Below are 19,506 nucleotides of genomic sequence, written 5' to 3' on the forward strand. Positions count from 1 at the left end.
TGTGACCTCACCAAGCTCTACAATGTCAAGGCTACCTCCTTAAGAAAGGAGGCAGAATTAATGCCCAAGCATGCCTTCCAGTTATATCTCACTTTGGCTTTCCTGTGTCCAAGGAAATACATTTCTGTCTCTTGTACCCTGCTTTGAGTGGCATTAATTTCTATTGATTGATTATTCCATTTCTAATTATTTCCATAAATGATACAGGGAAAAACATTAAATACATTTTATCTTCTAATTTGTGTCTGTAAGATATTTCGAGTAATCCACCTATTTGTTATTTGTGTTAAAATTTGACAGGTCAATTTGCCCAAATAAGGGTAACCTGGATGCCTCAGGATCTGAAAATAATATCAAATGAAAAATGATTTAAGAGTTGGAAAAGGCATTTAATCAAAAATCATGTGACATATATGGACACCTTATCTTTGATAAGGGTGCCAGGAAAGTACAGTGGAGAAAGGACAGCCTCTTCAATAAATGGTACTGGGAAAACTGGACAGGTACATGTAAAAGTATGAGATTAGAACACTCCCTAACACCATACACAAAAATAAGCTCAAAATGGATTAAAGACCTAAATGTAAGGCCAGAAACTATCAAACTCTTAGAGGAAAACATAGGCAGAACACTCTATGACATAAATCACAGCAAGATCCTTTCTGACCCACCTCCTAGAGTAATGGAAATAAAAACAAAAATAAACAAATGGGACCTAATGAAACTTAAAAGCTTTTGCACAGCAAAGGAAATGATAAACAAGACCAAAAGACAACCCTCAGAATGGGAGAAAATATTTGCAAATGAAGCAACTGACAAAGGATTAATCTCCAAAATTTACAAGCAGCTCATGCAGCTCAATAACAAAAAAACAAACAACCCAATCCAAAAATGGGCAGAAGACCTAAATAGACATTTCTCCAAAGAAGATATACAGAATGCCAACAAACACATGAAAGAATGCTCAACATCATCAATCATTAGAGAAATGCAAATCAAAACTACAATGAGATATCATCTCACACCAGTCAGAGTGGCCATCATCAAAAAATCTAGAAACAATAAATGCTGGAGAGGGTGTGGAGAAAAGGGAACACTCTTGCACTGCTGGTGGGAATGTGAATTGGTTCAGCCACTATGGAGAACAGTATGGAGGTTCCTTAAAAAACTACAAATAGAATTACCATATGACCCAGCAATCCCACTACTGGGCATATACCCTGAGAAAACCAAAATTCAAAAAGAGTCATGTACCAAAATGTTCATTGCAGCTCTATTTACAATAGCCCGGAGATGGAAACAACCTAAGTGCCCATCATCGGATGAATGGATAAAGAAGATGTGGCACATATATACAATGGAATATTACTCAGCCTTAAAAAGAAACGAAATTGAGCTATTTGTAATGAGATGGATAGACCTAAAGTCTGTCATACAGAGTGAAGTAAGTCAGAAAGAAAAAGACAAATACCGTATGCTAACACATATATATGGAATTTAAGAAAAAAAAAAGGTCATGAAGAACCTAGGGGTAAGACAGGAATAAAGACACAGACCTACTGGAGAACGGACTTGAGGATATGGGGAGGGGGAAGGGTGAGCTTTGACGGGGGAGAGAGAGTCATGGACATATACACACTAACAAACGTAGTAAGGTAGATAGCTAGTGGGAAGCAGCCGCATGGCACAGGGATATTAGCTCGGTGCTTTGTGACAGCCTGGAGGGGTGGGATACGGAGAGTGGGAGGGAGGGAGACGCAAGAGGCAAGACATATGGGAACATATGTATATGTATAACTGATTCACTTTGTTATAAAGCAGAAACTAACACACCATTGTAAAGCAATTATACCCCAATAAAGATGTTAAAAAAAATCATGTGACATAAAAACCATGACTTTTTATCATCTGGAATCCTAAATTCCTGCTTCCAGCTCCACTATCTAGAGCCAAACCTGGCTAGTTCAAATCAGACAGGTTTAATTTTTCCCATATTGTGGAAGAGATACTCATATGCCTAAGAAGTTCATAAAAGACTGATGCAAAATAAAATCTTACCACATGGTGAGGGACATGAATATATCCTGATAAATTGTGGGAAGAAGGCAGAGGTTAAGCAAACAGTAAAATAGTGACCCCGTCTGCTCATATTACCTATGTAACTTGGAAGAGAATTAAAAGTTATCAAATGCTTTACAGAACATTGTCTTTAATATCCTATTCAAAATCAGTGCTTCAACTTGTCTTAGTAACAGAATATCTATTCCCATTTCCCAAATCTATGTTATAGAAAGGCAGCAGGGCTCCATGCACTTAAACACAGCTGTACAATAATACTTATTGGTTTACTATTCAGTATTAGCCACCTGAATAATATTTGGGCTTTCTTAGAAGCTCGATTTGGTTTTAGTATATATTACACTAAAGACACAAAGTTAAAATGTTGTATTCTAAAGTCATTTGAAATAATTATCTTTTGTGCATGTATGTTTAGGTCCCCAATATGATATATGGTTGGATTAATTTATTTTAGTTAGTTTTCAGTTAGAGGAAATTGCTTTTGTAATTAATTTGGTTTTTATTTTTTTAATTGAAATACATTTAACATACATTGTTTAAGATGTATTACATGTTAAATATGTATTGTAATATGACTGACATTGTAGTGATAATTAGTAGCTCTTTCACATCACATAAGTATTTCTTTAGTTGGAATAATTAAGATAAGTTTGATGATTATAATACAGTATTGTTGTCTATATTGACTATACTGTGCACTAGATCTCTAGGGCTTATCTACTACTGGTTGCAAGTTTGTACCTTTCAACAACATCTATCCTATCCCTCCCACCTCCATTCTTAGCCCCACCCCCTGGTAACCACCATTTCACTCTCTGTTTTTACAAGTTTGGCTTTTTTAGATTCCACATATAAGTGATATCATATGGTATTTATCTTTGTCTGACTTGTTTCACTTAGCATAACATTCTCAAAGTCTATCCATGTCACACATGGCAGAATATTCTTATTTCTCATGGCTGAATAATATTATATATATATATATATATATATATATATACACACACCCCCACACCCCCACACACCACATCTTCTTTATTCATTCTTCCATCGATGGACACATAGGTAGATTCTGTATCTTGGCTCTTGTGAATACTGCTGCAATAACATGGGAATGCATATATCTCTTCAATGTCATGTTTTTATTTGGGTATTTACCCAGGAGTGGAATTGCTGGATCATATGGTAGATCTATTTAATTTTTGGATAAACCTCCATATTGTTTTCCATAGTGGTTGAACCACTTTATATTCCCACCAACAGTGCAGAAGGGTTTCCTTTTCTCTATATCCTTGCCAACATTTGTTATCTCTTGTCATTTTGATGATAACCATTCTAACAGGTGTGAGGTGATATCTTATTGGGTTTTGATTTGCATTTCCCTGATGATTAGTGATGCTGAGCATACTTTCATGTACCTGTTGGTCATTTGGATGTCTTCTTTGGAAAATGTCTATTTAGTTCTTCAGGGCATTAAAAATTTTTTTGTTGTTATAGAGGTGTATGAGTTCTTTTTATATTTTGGATATTAATTCCTTATTGGATATACAGTTTACAAACATTTTCTTCCATTCTGTATGTTGCCTTTTCATTTTATTAATTGTTTCTTTTGCTGTGCAGAAGTTTTTGGTTTTATATAGTCCCATTTGTTGAATTTTGCTTTTGTTTGTGTTTTTGGTGTCTTATCCAAAAACTCATTGCCAAGATCAATTATTTTCTTCTAGGAGTTTTGTGGTATCAGGTGTCATGTTTAAGTTTTTGAAATTTCAAGTTAATTTTTGTGAGTGGTGTAATACAGGGGTCCAATTTTATTTTTCTGCCTGTGTTTATCCAGTTTTCCCAGCACCATTTGAGGAAGAGACTATCCATTCCACAATGGGTGTTCTTGGTTCTCTTGTCATATATGAGTTGACTGTATATATGGGGGTTTAATTCTGGGCTCTCTGTTCTGTTTATTTGTCTATGTCTATTTTTATGTCAGCATCATACTGTTATAATCACTATAGCTTTATAGTATAGTTTGAAATCAGAAAGTGTGATACCATAATTTGGTTTTTAAATATGTAAAATTATACCATTCCAAAGGCAAAACTATAAAATGATATTTAGAAAAACAAACGCCATATTTCTCTTCCTATTCTCTCCAATCTATGCCTTTCACTCTTTAAAAGAAACAATTTGTATTATAATTGTGGTTATTTCAGTGTTGCCTTTTTCAAATATATATTTGCATATTTTCCTTCATTTCTTTCATAAAATACAGCTAATATGTGTACATACACATACAAACTCTCTTGCACCTTTTCCTTGTCTTCTTAAGAATATTTGCATGAAGGTATGACTCCATACCAATGTATAAAAATTTTCCCCATTCATTTTTATGGATTCTTTGTATTCAATTGGGCAGGTATACCAAAACTTATCCATTTAAGCCCTTCCATTAATTTGGGGTTGTTTTAAAATTTTAATGTCATAAATAACGCCAAAATGAACATATTTGTGTATAAGTCATTCTTGGAGAAGAGATCAGTATTATCTTTTACAGCTTAAATTTTTTAATTTATTTTAGGTTTGAGAAGAGAAAATAAAATTTATATATTTGAGGTCAGTGTGTACAGACAAAAATGGTTAACAGGCTGATTTTATCTCTTGCAGCCTAGGTTAAGTTGGAGGTCCAATATTTAGGTGGACACTGTGATAATGCTTTTCTTGCATTAGACTTGTGTCTCCATTGTTACACTGTAGTATTCGTATATTGAGTAGAAGTACCCATATAATATTCATATACTGAGTATAAGTACCATAGAATAACTAGTCCAAAGATAGAAGTTATACAGTGTTCAATTGCCAAAGACACTCCAAAAGTAAGCATTAAATGCCCTAACATAAGAAGAATGAGGTCATGTTGTTGAGTACAGAAATTCCCTATGCACTAAATCACTTACAAGATTGTATTTAGTGAATTCTTAATTTTATAAAAGGAAGTTTTCAAGAAAAGATGAAGAAAATGTTGCACAAATATATATCTCATTATAAAAAGCAGAATGAGTAGATTCTTAGAATTGAAATTGCTAGGTGAAAGGGTAAATGTATATATTGTTGATATCATCAAAGGAATATAACATTTTTCATTTTATTGTGGAAAAATGCCTATTTTCCCATAGTCTTGTCATTACAGTATATTCTCAAACTTGGATTTTTCCAGTCAGATAGGTAAGTAAATTTAATATTTATATGAGTTTAATATTTTTAAATTCTATATTCAGTTCTAAATATATACTTAATTTACATAATCTCATTTTCTTTATTGATATTACAGATTCTAAGTGTGTGACATAAATTACAAATACTTTTCCTTTGTTTCCTATTTGTGATTTCCGTTTTGATTTTTATTTTTAATGCATGTAAAGTCTGATTTGGTTTGTTTGTTTGCTTTTTAAATGAGTTGTATTTATCAATCACTATTACTATTGCTTTGGAATTTTACAATGATATTACGCATTCCAAGATTACAAAGGAATTTAACCATTTTTAACATCTGTATTATTTCACTGTTTACTATTTAGATCACTCATCCATCTGGAATTTATCCTTTATACAATACCATACAGGTTCAATTCTATACTCATCTGAATATCTATTAAATAATTTATTTAAAAAGTTAAGCTTCTTTCATTGTAATGAGATGCCAAGTTTATCAGCTAGCAAATTTTACTATCTTCTGTGTATATTCCTGGTATTTTAAATTTTGATATGTTGCTCTTATATTTGTGCATTAATACCACACACAATTAATTATAGAAGCTATACGTTTAAATAGCTGGAAGAACAACCCCTAATATTGCTTTTCTACTTTTTCTTTGTCTATTTATTTTGCTTACTCATGTTTTCCAAATGAACATCATAATCAAGTTAGCTGGCTCCATGAAAAGCAATTGTTGGAAATTTTATTTTATATGAATTTAATTAAATCTATAAATTAGGTTATGGAAAATTGACTGTTTGTGAAGTTACAACTTCCTATTCAAGAGCATAGACATTTCTTTCTGTTTAATAATATATACTCTTTGCGTTCCAGTTTTGCACATTACTGTTTAGGTTTGTACTGAGGCACTTTTCTGTAACTGTTTTTTGTTGTTAACTCAAATTGAATCTTCTCTCTCATTATATCCCGTATTTACTGTTTTACTTTTATTGTCACATTTCTGGTAGTTATTGTGTTGATATTGGTTTTATCCTAATATTCAGTCATATACTCTGATGATGAATGTAGTTTTATTTCCTTTCTAATTATTTAGATTAGAACTGAATTTTCTTACCTAACTGCATTAGTTAATACCTCGAATGCTGAGTAAAACTGTACTAGTCATAGTGAACATCTTTGTCTTATTCTTTAGTGACGTAAGGGTTTTGTTTCTGACACTTGAAAAACAAAACAAGTATTTTCCTTTTCTCTTGACAAAAATAGTAATTACATTTTTATTGACAGATTTTGGAAGGAGCAAAGAAAAAGGCTTTATTAAAGAAACCAGTGAGCTTTACCCAAGGAATTTTATTATATACAGGAATTTATCTCTCCCTATCAGAATCCATTTCAAATAGCAGAACAAGTATAAAAATATTAAATCCGCAATAGTTCTAGAATTAAAAATCAGAACCCATTTGTTCTTGCTTTTAGCAGTATTTCATTTCTGTTAAGTTCTACAGCAAATTGGACCAGAAGGTGCTCAAATCCAAAGACCTATAAAATCTACCACTCAACACCAATAAGAATAAGTCCATCAAAAAAAATACTCTTAGTATAATTCCTCATTATTAGCAAAATATATGTGGGAGAGTTGAGAGCTGGGCAATGGAATGAGCCTTGGATTTTCATTCCCAAACAATTGACTAAAGAACAATGAAACCACTCTGATATAATGAATGTGAGAGTAGGATTAAAAAGTAGTTCCCCCTCTTTAAACAAAAGGGAGAGAGAATTCAATGGAAGAACCTGTTCAAATGTGAGTCCTCTCAACTCTCATGTAGAATCATGGAGCAAAGACATTTTATTTCTTATCAGAATTGTCTCCATACTCAGGAAAACATCCCTCCTTTAACTAAGGAAACTAACTAGAGTGATATCCCTCTAGATATCTGTGCTGATCAAGCAAAGGTCTGGATTACAATAAGAAAAACACATATCTGAGGTAGCATAACTATCAAAGAAACAAAGTATCATACTTAAAGACATGAGCAATACTCAAAATATCTTTTAGAGAAAAGAATATTTGAAAAGTACATACAGTATTATTATCTATATTGTATTATAAACAGAAAAGCAAAAATAGATGAATAAGCATTTATTTTGGAAAGAGGCAAGTAGAGGTTTCAGATGATAAAGCCAAATGTTTTTTGATGTGGACCATTTTTAAAGTCTTTTATTGAATTTGTTACAGCATTGCTTCTGTTTTATGGTTTTATGGTTACGGCAGCTGGACATGTGTGGCCACCCTGGTGGTGTTTGGCCCCATCTGCAGTTCCAGTTCCAGCTGAGAAAGAGCCTCGCTGTGTTATTTTCTCCTGGTTGTGTAAGGATCCCCGGTGTCATTTGACAGAAATGTAGATGGTGTGTTCTTTCTCTCTTTTCTCCCTGCTTCCTCTCGTCCCTCTCCTCCTCCCTCTCTCCCTCTCCCTCTGTCCCTCTCTCTCTTCCCTCTCCCTCTTTCCTCTGCGTCTCTCTCTTTCCCTCTCTCCCTCCCCCCTCCCTCCTCCCTCTCCACCTCCGTCTCCCCCTTGCTCTCCCCCATCCCTCTCCCTCTCCCCTCCCCCTCCCTCTACCTCCTCGCTCTCCCCCGTCTCTCTCCCTCCTCCCCCCTCCCTCTTCCCGCCTCCCCCGTCCCTCTTCCCTCTCCCTCTCTTACTTCCTCTCTCCCTGTCCGTTTCCCTGTTCCGCACGCTCTCCCTCTACCTCTTTCCCTCTCCCTGTCCCTCCACCTCCTTCCCTCTCCGGAGAGGGAAGGAGGTGGAGGGACAGGGAGAGAGAGCAGGAGAGGGAGGGGGGAGAGGGAGAGAGAGGGGTGAGAGGGAGAGAGGGAGAGAGGGAGGGAGCGAAAGACCGTCTCTCCCTCCCTCCCTCTCTCTCTCCTTCCCTCCCTCTCTCTCTCCCTCCCTCCCTCTATCCCTCTCTCCCTCCCTCCCTCTATCCCTCTCGCTCCCTCCCTCTATCCCTCTCGCTCCCTCCCTCTATCCCTCTCTCCCTCCCTCCCTCTATCCCTCTCTCGCTCCCTCCCTCTATCCCTCTCTCGCTCCCTCCCTCTATCCCTCTCTCCCTCCCTCTCAACCTCTCCCTCCCTCCAACTCTCCCGCTCCCTCCATCTCTCCATCTCCCTCACTCCCTCCCAGAGAGGGAGAGATAGAGAGGCAGAGACAAGGGAGAGGGAGAGAGGGAGAGGGGGAGATGGAGGGAGAGGGAGAGGGAGGGAGAGAAAGAGAGGGAGAGAGATATGGAGAGGAGGGGGGGGAGAGGGAGATGGAAAGAGGTCTCTTCCTCCCTCCCTCTCCCTCCCTCTCTCCCTGTCCCTGTTTCCCTGTTCCGCTCTCCCTCTCCCTCCACCTCCTTCCCTCTCCAGAGAGGGAAGGAGGTGGAGGGAGAGGGAGAGGGAAAGAGGGAGAGGGAGAGCAGGAGAGGGAGGGGGAGAGAGAGGGGGGAAAGGGAGAGAGGGATAGAGGGAGGGAGCAAAGACGTCTCTCCCTCTCTCCCTCTACACCTCTCTCCCTCCCTCTCTCCTTCTCCTCCCTCTCCCTCCATGTCTCCATCTCCCTCACTCTTTCCCAGAAAGGGAGAGATGGAGGGAGAGGGAGAGAGGGAGAGGGAGAGATGGAGGGAGAGGGAGAGAAGAAGAGAGAGAGGGACAGAGGCAGAGAGAGATAGAGAGGGAGAGCGGGAGAGGGAAAATGGTCTCTTCTTCCCTCCCTCTCCCTCTCTCCTCCGTCTCCCCCTCTCCTTCCCTCGCCCTATCCCTTCCTCTCTTCCTCTTCCTCCCTCTCCCTCCCTCTCTCCCTCGCCCTCACTCCCTCTCCCTCCATCCCTCCCTCGCCCTCACTCCCTCTCAGAGAGGGAGAGATGGAGGGAGAGGCAGAGACAAGGGAGAGGGAGAGAGGCAGAGGGAGACTGGAACAGGGAAACAGGGACAGGGAGAGAGAGAGGGAGAGGGAGAGAGGGAGAGAAGGAGGAGAGAGGGAGAGGGAGGGAGGAAGAGACCTATTTCCCTCTCCCTCTCTCCCTCTCCTTCTCTCCCTCTCCCTCCCTATCCCTCTCTCCCTCTCCCTCTCTCCCTCTCCCTCTCTCCCTCTCCCTCCCTCTCCCTCTCCCTCTTCCTCTCTCCCTCTGCCTTATCTCTGCCTCTCTGGGAGGGAGTGAGGGAGAGGGAGAGATGGAGGGAGGAGAGTTGGAGCCAGAGGGAGAGGGAGGAGAAGGAGGGAGGGAGAGGGAGAGAGGGAGGGAGAGAGGGAGGGAGGGAGAGACATCTTTCGCTCCCTCCATCACTCTCTCCCTCTCCACCCTCTCTCTCCCTCTCCCCCCCTCCCTCTCCATCTCTCTCTCCCTCTCCCTCCACCTCCTTCCCTCTCCAGAGAGGGAAGGAGGTGGAGGGAGAGGGAGAGGGAAAGAGGTAGAGCCAGAGCGTGCGGAACAGGGGAACAGGGACAGGGAGAGAGGAAGGGAGAGAGGGAGAAGGGGAGAGGGAGAGGGAAAGGGGGAGAGGGAGAGGGGGAGGGAAAGAGGGAGAGAGAGAGAGGGACAGGGAGAGAGGGAGGGAGAGAGGCAGAGGGAGAGATGGAGGGAGAGGGAGAGTGAGAGGCAGCGAGGTAGAGGGAGAGAGGGAGAAAGGGAGAAAGGGAGAGAGAGAGAGAGAGAGGGAGAGCGGTAGAAGTGCTGAGGAGGGGGGCTCCCTCCCCCTCCCACTCCCATCCACTCCCTACTGCTTTCTCCTTTTTCTGCTTCAACAAACACCAGGCGCCTTTTAGATCAGCCCTGAAGTCAACGTTGATGCTTGGACAGCCTGACCTCCCCGCTGACTTCCAGCCCAGGACCACCGCTGGGAGATGAAGTCTGCGGGGCCCTGGGCGCAGGCTGCACAGGCACCTCCTCTGATGCCCAATCTCTCCTCGTTTACGAGGCAGCCGACACTCCCCTCCCTGACTCCCCAAGATTTGGGGCCTTTTTTAGTATGTGTCGATAATGCCATGAGCGACTATTTAACTCTTCCACGAGGACCCATCTCCCAAAATGCCGTGGTTTTCAGCCTTGGCTGCACTAGAGAACCCCCAGGGAAGGGAGAGACGTCTCTCCCTCCCTCTCTCTTTCTCTCCCTCTGTACTTCTGTCTACCTCTCTCCCTCTCCCTCTCCCTCTCCCTCTGGGGTGATGCCCGATGAGCTCAGAATCGCAGATGGACCCCCCCATCCCCTCTCTGTGGCTTGCATGGGGGATGCACCTTCTCACTGTGGCCCGGGCATGGCCTTGACATTCAGACATCGGGTCCTGCATGGACACTTGTGTTTGTTCCATAGCGCATGTGGCTGCAGTCTGTGCTTCTGTAGATGGGGGCTGTGCGTGAGCCCTTCACCTTCCCCGCAGACACCACTGGTGCTCGCTCGGCCTCGCGGGGGATGCGGGGGGCACGGGGGACAGTCTTGCGTCCCCACCTTCTTGGGCTACAGACAGGCCACGCTGGTGCTGTGGTGACGGGGGGCTCCCAAGAGAACCCCACTGCAGACCGGAGAGGTGGCCCCCGAGAAGGTGGCGTACGCCTGGGGCCGGGCCTCATCAGTGAGCCACGGGCCACCTGCAGCAACAGGTGTCTCACCGTCCAGGGGCTGGGTGTTCGGGCGCCGTGGGGTTGAGCTACTGTCTGCACGGCAGCCGTGTTTGTCTTGTTGAGCCCGGGGAGGCCCCTTGGTGGCTCCTGGAGAGCCTGGCCGCATTTCTTCCTGCCCTTGGCCTTAGAGCCCATCACGTTCATGCCGTTTCTGCTTCCAAAAGGACCTGTGTTAATAAAGGCCACGTGTTAGGACAGCACCAAAGTGTCTAGAAATCCGGGCCAGGAGGAGGAGGGAGGGGGATTGGCTGTGCCCGCCAGTGGCCTGGGAGCCCTGCCCGCCTGCAGAGACCTGGCCCGGGGCCCGTGGGGAGGGCGTGGCCCTCGGTCCCCAGCGCCTTCCGTCTCTGGCTTCCAGGAGAACTGCGTGATCCTCAGGGAGCTGGTGAGGCTGCAGGCCCTGAAGTCCCGCCTGCTGGGGTTCCGCACCATGCCGACTCTGTGCTGGAGATGAACACGGACAAGACCAGCCAGGTGGTGGCCACTGTCCTAGGTAACACCGCCTCCCCCTGAGTCCCAGTGGGGACGGGGTCAGGCGGACCTTGACCGGACGTGGTGCTGCCTGAGACCCCACTGTGTCAGCCCTTGGGGGTCACCATCCCAGACCCTTCATTCTGCCTCGAGGGGCGCAGGGTCGGGGGTGGCTGGGGGGCCGCCCCAGGGACGTAGCCGAGCCTCTCCCCTCCGCCCGCAGGTGAGCTGGCCCAGAAGCTGAAGCCCCTCGGGGAGCAGGAGCGGCCGTGATCCTGGAGCTAAAGAAGGCCGAGTGCCAGAGGCGGGGCCTGCACTTTGACGGCCCCATCAACGCCTGGGACCTGCGCTACTACGTGAACCAGGGGGAGGAGACGCGCTACCACGTGGACCAGTACCTGCTCAAGGAGTCTTTCCCCGTGCAGGCAGTCACGCGCGGGCTGCTGGGCATCTCCCAGGAGCTGCTGGGGCTGACCTTCGACCTGGAGGAGGGCACGAGCACGTGTCACGAAGACGTGAGGCTCTAAACGGTCTGGGACGCGGCCTCGGGCAAGGTCATCCATCGGCAAGTTCTACCTGACCTCTATCCTCGGTGCGTGCGTGGTGGGGGAACCTGTCGGCCGTGGGCCGGGGCTCCTCTGTGGAAGCGGGGCCCCATCCACGTCCCTCCGCAGGGTGGGGAAGTCCGGGCACGCGGCCTGCTTCGGCCTGCCTACAGCACGATGGGAGCTGCCAGATCGCCATCGCGGCCATGGTGGCCAACTTCGCCAAGCCTACGCCCAACCTGCCCTCCCTGCTGCGGCATGATGAGCGGGAGACCAACTTCCACGACGTCGGGCATGCGATGCACCAGCTCCGCTCCCAGGCGCAGGGCTGCAGGCGGGGGCGGGGAGGGCCCGGGCATGCGTGGTCCTCAGGCAGGCCCTCGCCACGGGATTCTTTCACTGACATCACCCCACACGTGGTGACGCCCTCGGTGTCAGCTTCCATCATCAAACCCCAGGCACTGGGCGCGTAAATAACGGAAATGGATGTCCTCGAGGCTCTAGAGGCTGGAAGACCCAGATCAAGGAGTCAGGGCTGGTTCCCTGCATGTTAAATACATGTACTCAAGAGTTGCCTTTAAAAAAGACAAAAGAAAAGAAAGGAACGTTGCCTGCAAGTCTGCTGACAGCCGGTGATGAGAACCAGAGGGAAGGCTCTGGGGCCGGGGGCGCAGTGCCCTGTGAGCTCGGGGGCTGCTGCCAGTCTCCGTGGAGGCTCAGCAAGTCCCAGTGACTTCCCCACGTGGGGGGGCGCCAGCTGAGAGTCTGGGCCCAGGACCCACTGCTCGTTCAGTCTTCCTGTGGTCAGCCCTTCATCCTGAGAGCGATGCTCTCACAGGCTGCACCGGGGCGTGTGGGGACAGTTTACTGAGCCGTACAGACGTCACTACTGCTTTGGACCATTTCCATCATCCCGAAAATGTCCCTCACGCCCTTAGCTATCACTCCGTCCCCTCGCCAGCCCCTGACAACCAGGAACCCACTCGCTGACTCTGTGGATCTACCTGCTCTGGACGTTTCTCCTCAGTGGGGTCACGCCCTGTGTGTCCTTCTGTGTATGACTTTGCTCGCTGAGCATCGTGTTCTCAGGGTGTACCGACGCGGCAGCGAGCGTCAGGGCTTCACCGCATTGCGTGGCTGAGGGACGTAAAGAAGACAAGAGAAAAGAAAAGCACGTTGCATGCAAGTCTGGTGACAGCCGGTGATGAGAACCAGAGGGAAGGCTCTGGGGCCGGGGGCGCCGTGCCCTGTGAGGCCCTGGCGCTGCTGCCAGTCTTGGTGGGGCACGGGCAGCACCGTCCCTCAGGAGCTGCTGGACAAGCTCATCAAGTCCCGGGAGGCCAACCCAGATGCGGCCGGACCGAGGGAAGGGAAGGGGGCTTCCGGTCTGCCCGGCTGGCAAGCGCGGCCTGGACACGGTGCCAGCCCCCCGTCTCCTTCAACCTGTGCCAGATCGTCCTGGCCAAGGTGGTTCAGGCCCTGCACACGCAGACGCCCGCGGACCCGGCCCAGGAGAATGCCCGCCTCTGCCAGGAGATCCTGGGGTTCCCAGCCATGCCAGGTAGCCAAGCGCGCGCCGGGCTCACCTTAGCGGTCGGTTGGCGGCTACTGCCCAGGTCAAGAGGATCGTCTGGTGGTGTGTGAATGGGGACCGACTGACGGGCTCCGGCCGAGGCCCGCTGCCCTCTGGCCTCCTCCTGCCACGGCTCCTTGGCTGGTCCCTCCAGCTGTGGCCCACGGAGTCCGAGGGTGGAGTGGGAGCCTCTGCACATGCTTTCTAGAGAGCCTGGAAGAGGCAGGAGAGGGCTTCGTACCCCGGACAGAAGGCATCGACGAGGTCTGCCCATGCGTGTCGGTGCGGACACGCGGTTCACTCCCTCGTGAGCGCTTTAACCAGCGATCTCCCCGTGGTGGAGGGAGAGCCCTGACTCATCTCTCGCAGCCTCGGCAGCTGACCTTGTAAGAGGCTTAGGAGTGAACCCTCGTAAGCTTCAGCAGAAAGTCGGCAAAGATTTATTTGTGTCCCTCCACTGAACTGCCAGCAAGGTCCCCGTTTTCTACAAGTGTTGGGCCAATACTCTCTCTAGTGGCAGGGGACTCAGACAAGGCTGCTTTGAGGCCCCCACCCCCGCTCTGGGGCAGGGGCACTGAGCGGCCAGGGGGCCGGCCAGGAGCCCCTCCGCGTGTGTCCCAGTGACCCACCTGCCTGCGACCTTCGGTCGCCTGGCAGGAAGCTACGACGCCCAGTCCTGTGGCCAGTCATTCCTGCAAGAAACACTGGAACCAGTTTCTGCCAACCCACCAAAAAAAACGACTTCAAAGGCAACGTGGTGTCACAGGAAGGGCTTGTTTCTGTGCTGGTTTGTTTTTAGTTCATTAGGCCTCACTTAAAATTCTGATTCCACAATGCACTTGCTTTGGGATCTTGAGCAACACTCATAACCTCTGCAAGTTTCAGTATAGTAAGTTTATGTGATTACCTTCATCTGTAATATCCCTGTGTTGCAATCTTAATTAATTCAGATTAATTCATCTTAATCTTAATCTCAAGTTCAGATCAATGACTAGTTCCTCTGTGACTTCTCCTCTGAACGGATTCAAAAGCCGCCTCTCCCGTCCTCATTTGGCTTCTCTTCTCTTCTGGAATCTCATAAGAACTTCTATGACCTCTTTGGTTTTTTGTTGTTGCTGTTGTCTGCTTGTTTGTTTTTTAATTGAAATATAGTTGATTTACAATGTCGTGTCCGTTTCAGGTGTACGGCGCAGTGATTCCGTTTTCAGAGTCTTTTCCCTTATAAGTTATTACAAAATATTGAGTACAGTTCCCTGTGCCATAGGGGAGATCCTTGTTGTATCAATTCTATGCCTTCTTTGAATGACCGTAGCACTTGTTGTCTGTATCATTTTTATGTCTGTTGTGGCTTTGTGACTGAAAATGAAAATTTTCTATTTGTTCATGCCCTGGCCCTTCCTTAAAAATGTGTTCATTTACCTATTTCATATTTATTGACTACATCTTAGACACCGTGTTAGCTGCTTGTTCTAGATGTTAATAAAACATAGACCTTCCTGCTCAAAGGGTCACAGTATTTGTGGGAAAACAAAAAAATGAACAACTTACGACTCAAATAGCTTTGTACTTCCCAAAGAGAGCACACCTCGTAGGTACAATAAATATATGTATTATACATAAATGTATAAAGAGTTAATGGCATTAAAAACGTGAGATAACTGCTTTTCTATTCTGAGGAAATGAGGATTACATTTCACCAGGAGCTCAATACCACTCTGAGAATGAGGGCTTAACCCCCGACCTGGCTCACTGCATCGCTTTCGTATATGAAAATAGACAAGTCTGTACACGCTCTCTACAAAAAGGCTTATCTGGCATGAATTTCAGATAGCAAGAAGAAAAATTCAAGAGGTTCAGAGAAGCATCCAGAAGCTCAGATGATTGTCTGGCACTGATACAACTTGCTTGACAGGAAAATAGAGCTGTAAATCTCACAAAATTCGATGATCTTCTAAGAATTTCAAAACCGCCTGCTATTAATTAGAAATCCTAGAAGAACCGCTTCTTTTAAAGCACACTGATAATATGCTTTACAGCTTAATATTCAGAAGCCTATGTTTTGGCTAAGTGAGCTTCAGGAATGAAGGAAACTTGTGGTTCAGTTCCCTCTACTCTGGAACCTCTGGTCAAAACACCTACTTCTGTGCTCAGCCATCTTATCATCTGAAAAATGGAGGCAACTCTAAGAAAACATCGTTACAGAGATGTTGCACAGTTTCCTGTGTCACTGTCTTCATTTGTTTCAGAAAACCAATAACGTCTAAGCTACTACTGCAAAGAGCGCAGTGTTACTTGGGGTCATCTAGTGCAGCTCTGTCAAAGTAAAGAAAAGGAAAGGGGCCTAGAACAACTATAATTTTCCCAAGAGGACACTATTATTTTATGGTAAATCTGAGTCAAGAACCCTGATCTCTTTGATGCCATTCCATTGTTCTTTCGTTGGGTTCTCAACAACCCAGAGAAAGAAAGAGAAATAAAACTCCTATGTGCTGTGTCACTGGTACAGGACGTGGCAAGATTGGAATCGGAGAACTACATATTAACAGGTATTTGGGAAATTCTTCAAACTGGTTAAGATATACACCAGGTACCTAAAAAACAGTATGTTTTCCCAAGATGATTCTGTGGAATGAACAGAACTGGTAACTGAAGGTGCCTGTGTGCTGCACTTCCAAACAGGATGGGTGAATGCTTCTTTTCTGGCACCTTTAAGACTCCACCCCAATATACACATTAAAATAAAATTAACATTTCAACTGGGTCATATTTAATTCTGCATGCTCTTCTAAGTCAGCAAAATATTCCATATATCATTTAAGTTGTCACTCACTCTCTTTTCTTTTCTTTCTTTTTCTTCTTTTTTTTTTTTTTTTTTGCGGTACACGGGCCTCTCACTGCTGTGGCCTCTCCCGTTGCGGAGCGCAGGCTCAGCGGCCACGGCTCACGGGCCTAGCCGCTCCGCGGCATGTGGGATCTTGGCGGACCGGAGCACGAACCCGTGTCCCCTGCATCGGCAGGCGGACTCTCAACCACTGAGCCACCAGGGAAGCCCGTCACTCACTTTTTAACTTGAGTTTTAATTTCTAAAAGTCTTTCCAAACACAAAACAGAGGTGGGAAAATGGTATATGGGAAGCTGCAGAGATGAAATAAGCTTACTTCATTCGGCATAAAGATGAATACCCAAACAACTTCTGCATAGCTGCAAGTGTCCAAATCTACTATCTTCGTTTCGTAGTCAAGGCTTCCGGAAAAATATGCTAACGGATTCCTAATTACCCAAATGCCCCATATCCGTTTCAGTAAGTATCGTTATACATTACGGAAAATTTTCTCAGTGACACAGAAAGACATCCTGGCCGAGCATCCCCCTTCCCATGACACAGAGATGATGGGTCTCAAGCTACGTTGAAGGCGTTGGAGCCCACTTTATCCATTACTAATATTAATGGAGGACAAACCTTCATATTCTGTTTGTTTGCTCTGTGTTTGTTAAATCACTTCTTCCCTTCATTAAAATGGATGACACATAATTGAGTCTGTAGTGTGTGTATCACTGGAACCTGAACACATTTTTGTTGGTTTTATTAACGTCATAGGTTTCTAGGGAGGGTCTACTAAATAACTAAGTCTAGTTTCACAGTTACAAATAAATTAGGATGTAATTTTGAATAAATTAAGCTCATCATAAAGGAAGGATACTGATAGTTGCTACTACCCCTTCCTTGAGGGGCTCTTGTAAAGCACTAAATAAAGTAACAGAGGTTTATATGCATGCATATATTTTCAATGATATTTGAACACACTCGAAAAGAACTCTACAGAATGCATTATAAAACCTCGATGCTGTGTGTCCCTAGTTCCCAGCTCTCTCGTTAAAACTATTTAAATGAACAAAATGTTATCTATTAGGAGAGCTATCAGAGTACTCCAAATACTACTTCTTGCAGTACCCTGTCCCAACCATTTGCCTTCCTCTTCCCATTAGTCCTTAATTCAGAAACCCCAGAGATTTGTTCATTAATTTATGAGCATATTTCTTCATTCAGCCAAGAAAACTGATGGCTCCCTTACCAAATTTCAGGCACCCTTCTTCAGTATGTTTTCTAGGCATGTTCAGGAAACACAGCAGTGATTAACACAGATGAATATAGCCTCTCTCGAGCTGAGGGGAGAGACAAAAGTAAAGAAGCAAATATAAAATCGTAAGTGTAAATACGTAAATAAAAATTGAATAAATGGGTAGAATAACTAGTATATCAGGTAAGTGCTGGAGAAAAACAGCAAGCAGGGAAGGGGGATGGAGATTGTTAGCTGGTAGGAGGAGGCTGCGATCTGAAACTAAGTGATCACTGAGGGCTTTCTGGGGAAGATAAAATTTAAGAGGGAACCTAAGGTTGTGAGAGGGAGCAAGGTGCATATCTGGGAAGTGAATAGTACAAGCAGAGGGAACAGTCAGATGGAAAGGCAATGAGGCAAGAGTGGGCTTGGAGTATCCAAGGAGCAGAAAGGATGTCAGTGTGTGGAAAACAGAGGGAGCAAAGTGGAGAGGAGAAGGAAACCGTCAGAGAGGAAACAGAGGCCCAGATTTCTAGGGCTGTGGAGGCACTTTGAGGACTTTGCTTTTCCTGTGAAGAAGCCACTGAAGAGCCTGGAGTGACATGATCTGACTTACGTTTTAACAGGATCTCTCTGGATGCCATGTTGATTAGAGACTGCAGGAGAATAAGGACAAGCCCCAGAAGACCAATAGTTGATTCAAATGTCAAGAAACATTTATGCCTTCACCCTTCAACTTCACAAATGATGCCATTTCCATTGAGCTATTGAAAAATATAATCTGGCTTTCAAAACAATAAACCAGAAGGCATTTTCTCACATAAGCAAGGTCACAAACAACTGTCAGCTAAAGTTGAAATAGCAACAAATCAAATAATAACAAAAAACATTTTTTATAGATTTTAAAACCTTACCAAGCATTTTCTTGTCCATTATCTAAGTTAATCCTCAAATCAACGCCATGAGATAGTTACTATTTTCCCATTAGAAGTGACCGCATATTAAATCCTTAGTGATTGCTCAAGAAAAGCTGAAATCTTGAGTGTACATCTATTAATGCCAAGGTTGGGTTTTTTACCCATGGGAACATTGGATGCTAAAATCCACAGGGATTTTCAGCTCAAGATGGCAGACTAGGAAATATATTTACTTTCTGGTCCTCCTGAAACCAGGTTTAAATAAAACTGTAGAAATACCCAAATTAATCAACCAATAAGAGCCAAGACATTGTGGAAGTCATCAACCACAGAAAGATTTCAACACATTTCGAGAAGGCAAACAATGAAATGGAGGGGCCATGAATAAAATAATGAAGAAAAGACTACCCTAAGTAGGGTCTGCACAAAGCCAGTCAGCTTTTGCTGAGCCCTGGTTATAGTAAAGGACAGAGGAAAGAAGAGGGGCTGAAAACAAGGAGACAAAAGTCATTTCAGGAAAACACGTTCATTTAATGAGCTCCAGGGAACACTCAGCCTGCTGCCATACTCACTCACGTATTACAGTGGATTGTTGGCACGCAAGACAAGAAAACAGGGAACCAACGAACAAAACTCAAGACACTGTTTCTTACTGAACTCTTCTCAAACGAGATCAAGAAATTATGGTTCAATGCCATAGCTGTAAATCATTTCTGCTCCTGGAGAGGTTAGAAAGGGCTTATAATAGTTACCCTTTTTTTTTCAGACAGAATTTAGGTCTGAGCAAAAGCTTTTGTGTCCTCCAACCTCAAAGTTTATTGGGGATGGAAGTCCAAATTTGCTTCGACATACCATAAAAAGAATCTCATGAGCAGAGGGTCAAACTACTTTTGGAATATATGAATTATGCCCAGTGTGATTTTAAATAGATTTTAAACAAAAATATATAGATTTTTACTGATCTATATGATTCTGGGTTCTGAAACTTCTACATGTCACATGC

This window comes from Delphinapterus leucas, chromosome 13, assembly GCF_059928025.1.
Source record: "Delphinapterus leucas isolate spDelLeu-1000000601 "Yukka" chromosome 13, BTC_Dleu_Yukka2, whole genome shotgun sequence".
NCBI lineage: Eukaryota > Metazoa > Chordata > Mammalia > Artiodactyla > Monodontidae > Delphinapterus > Delphinapterus leucas.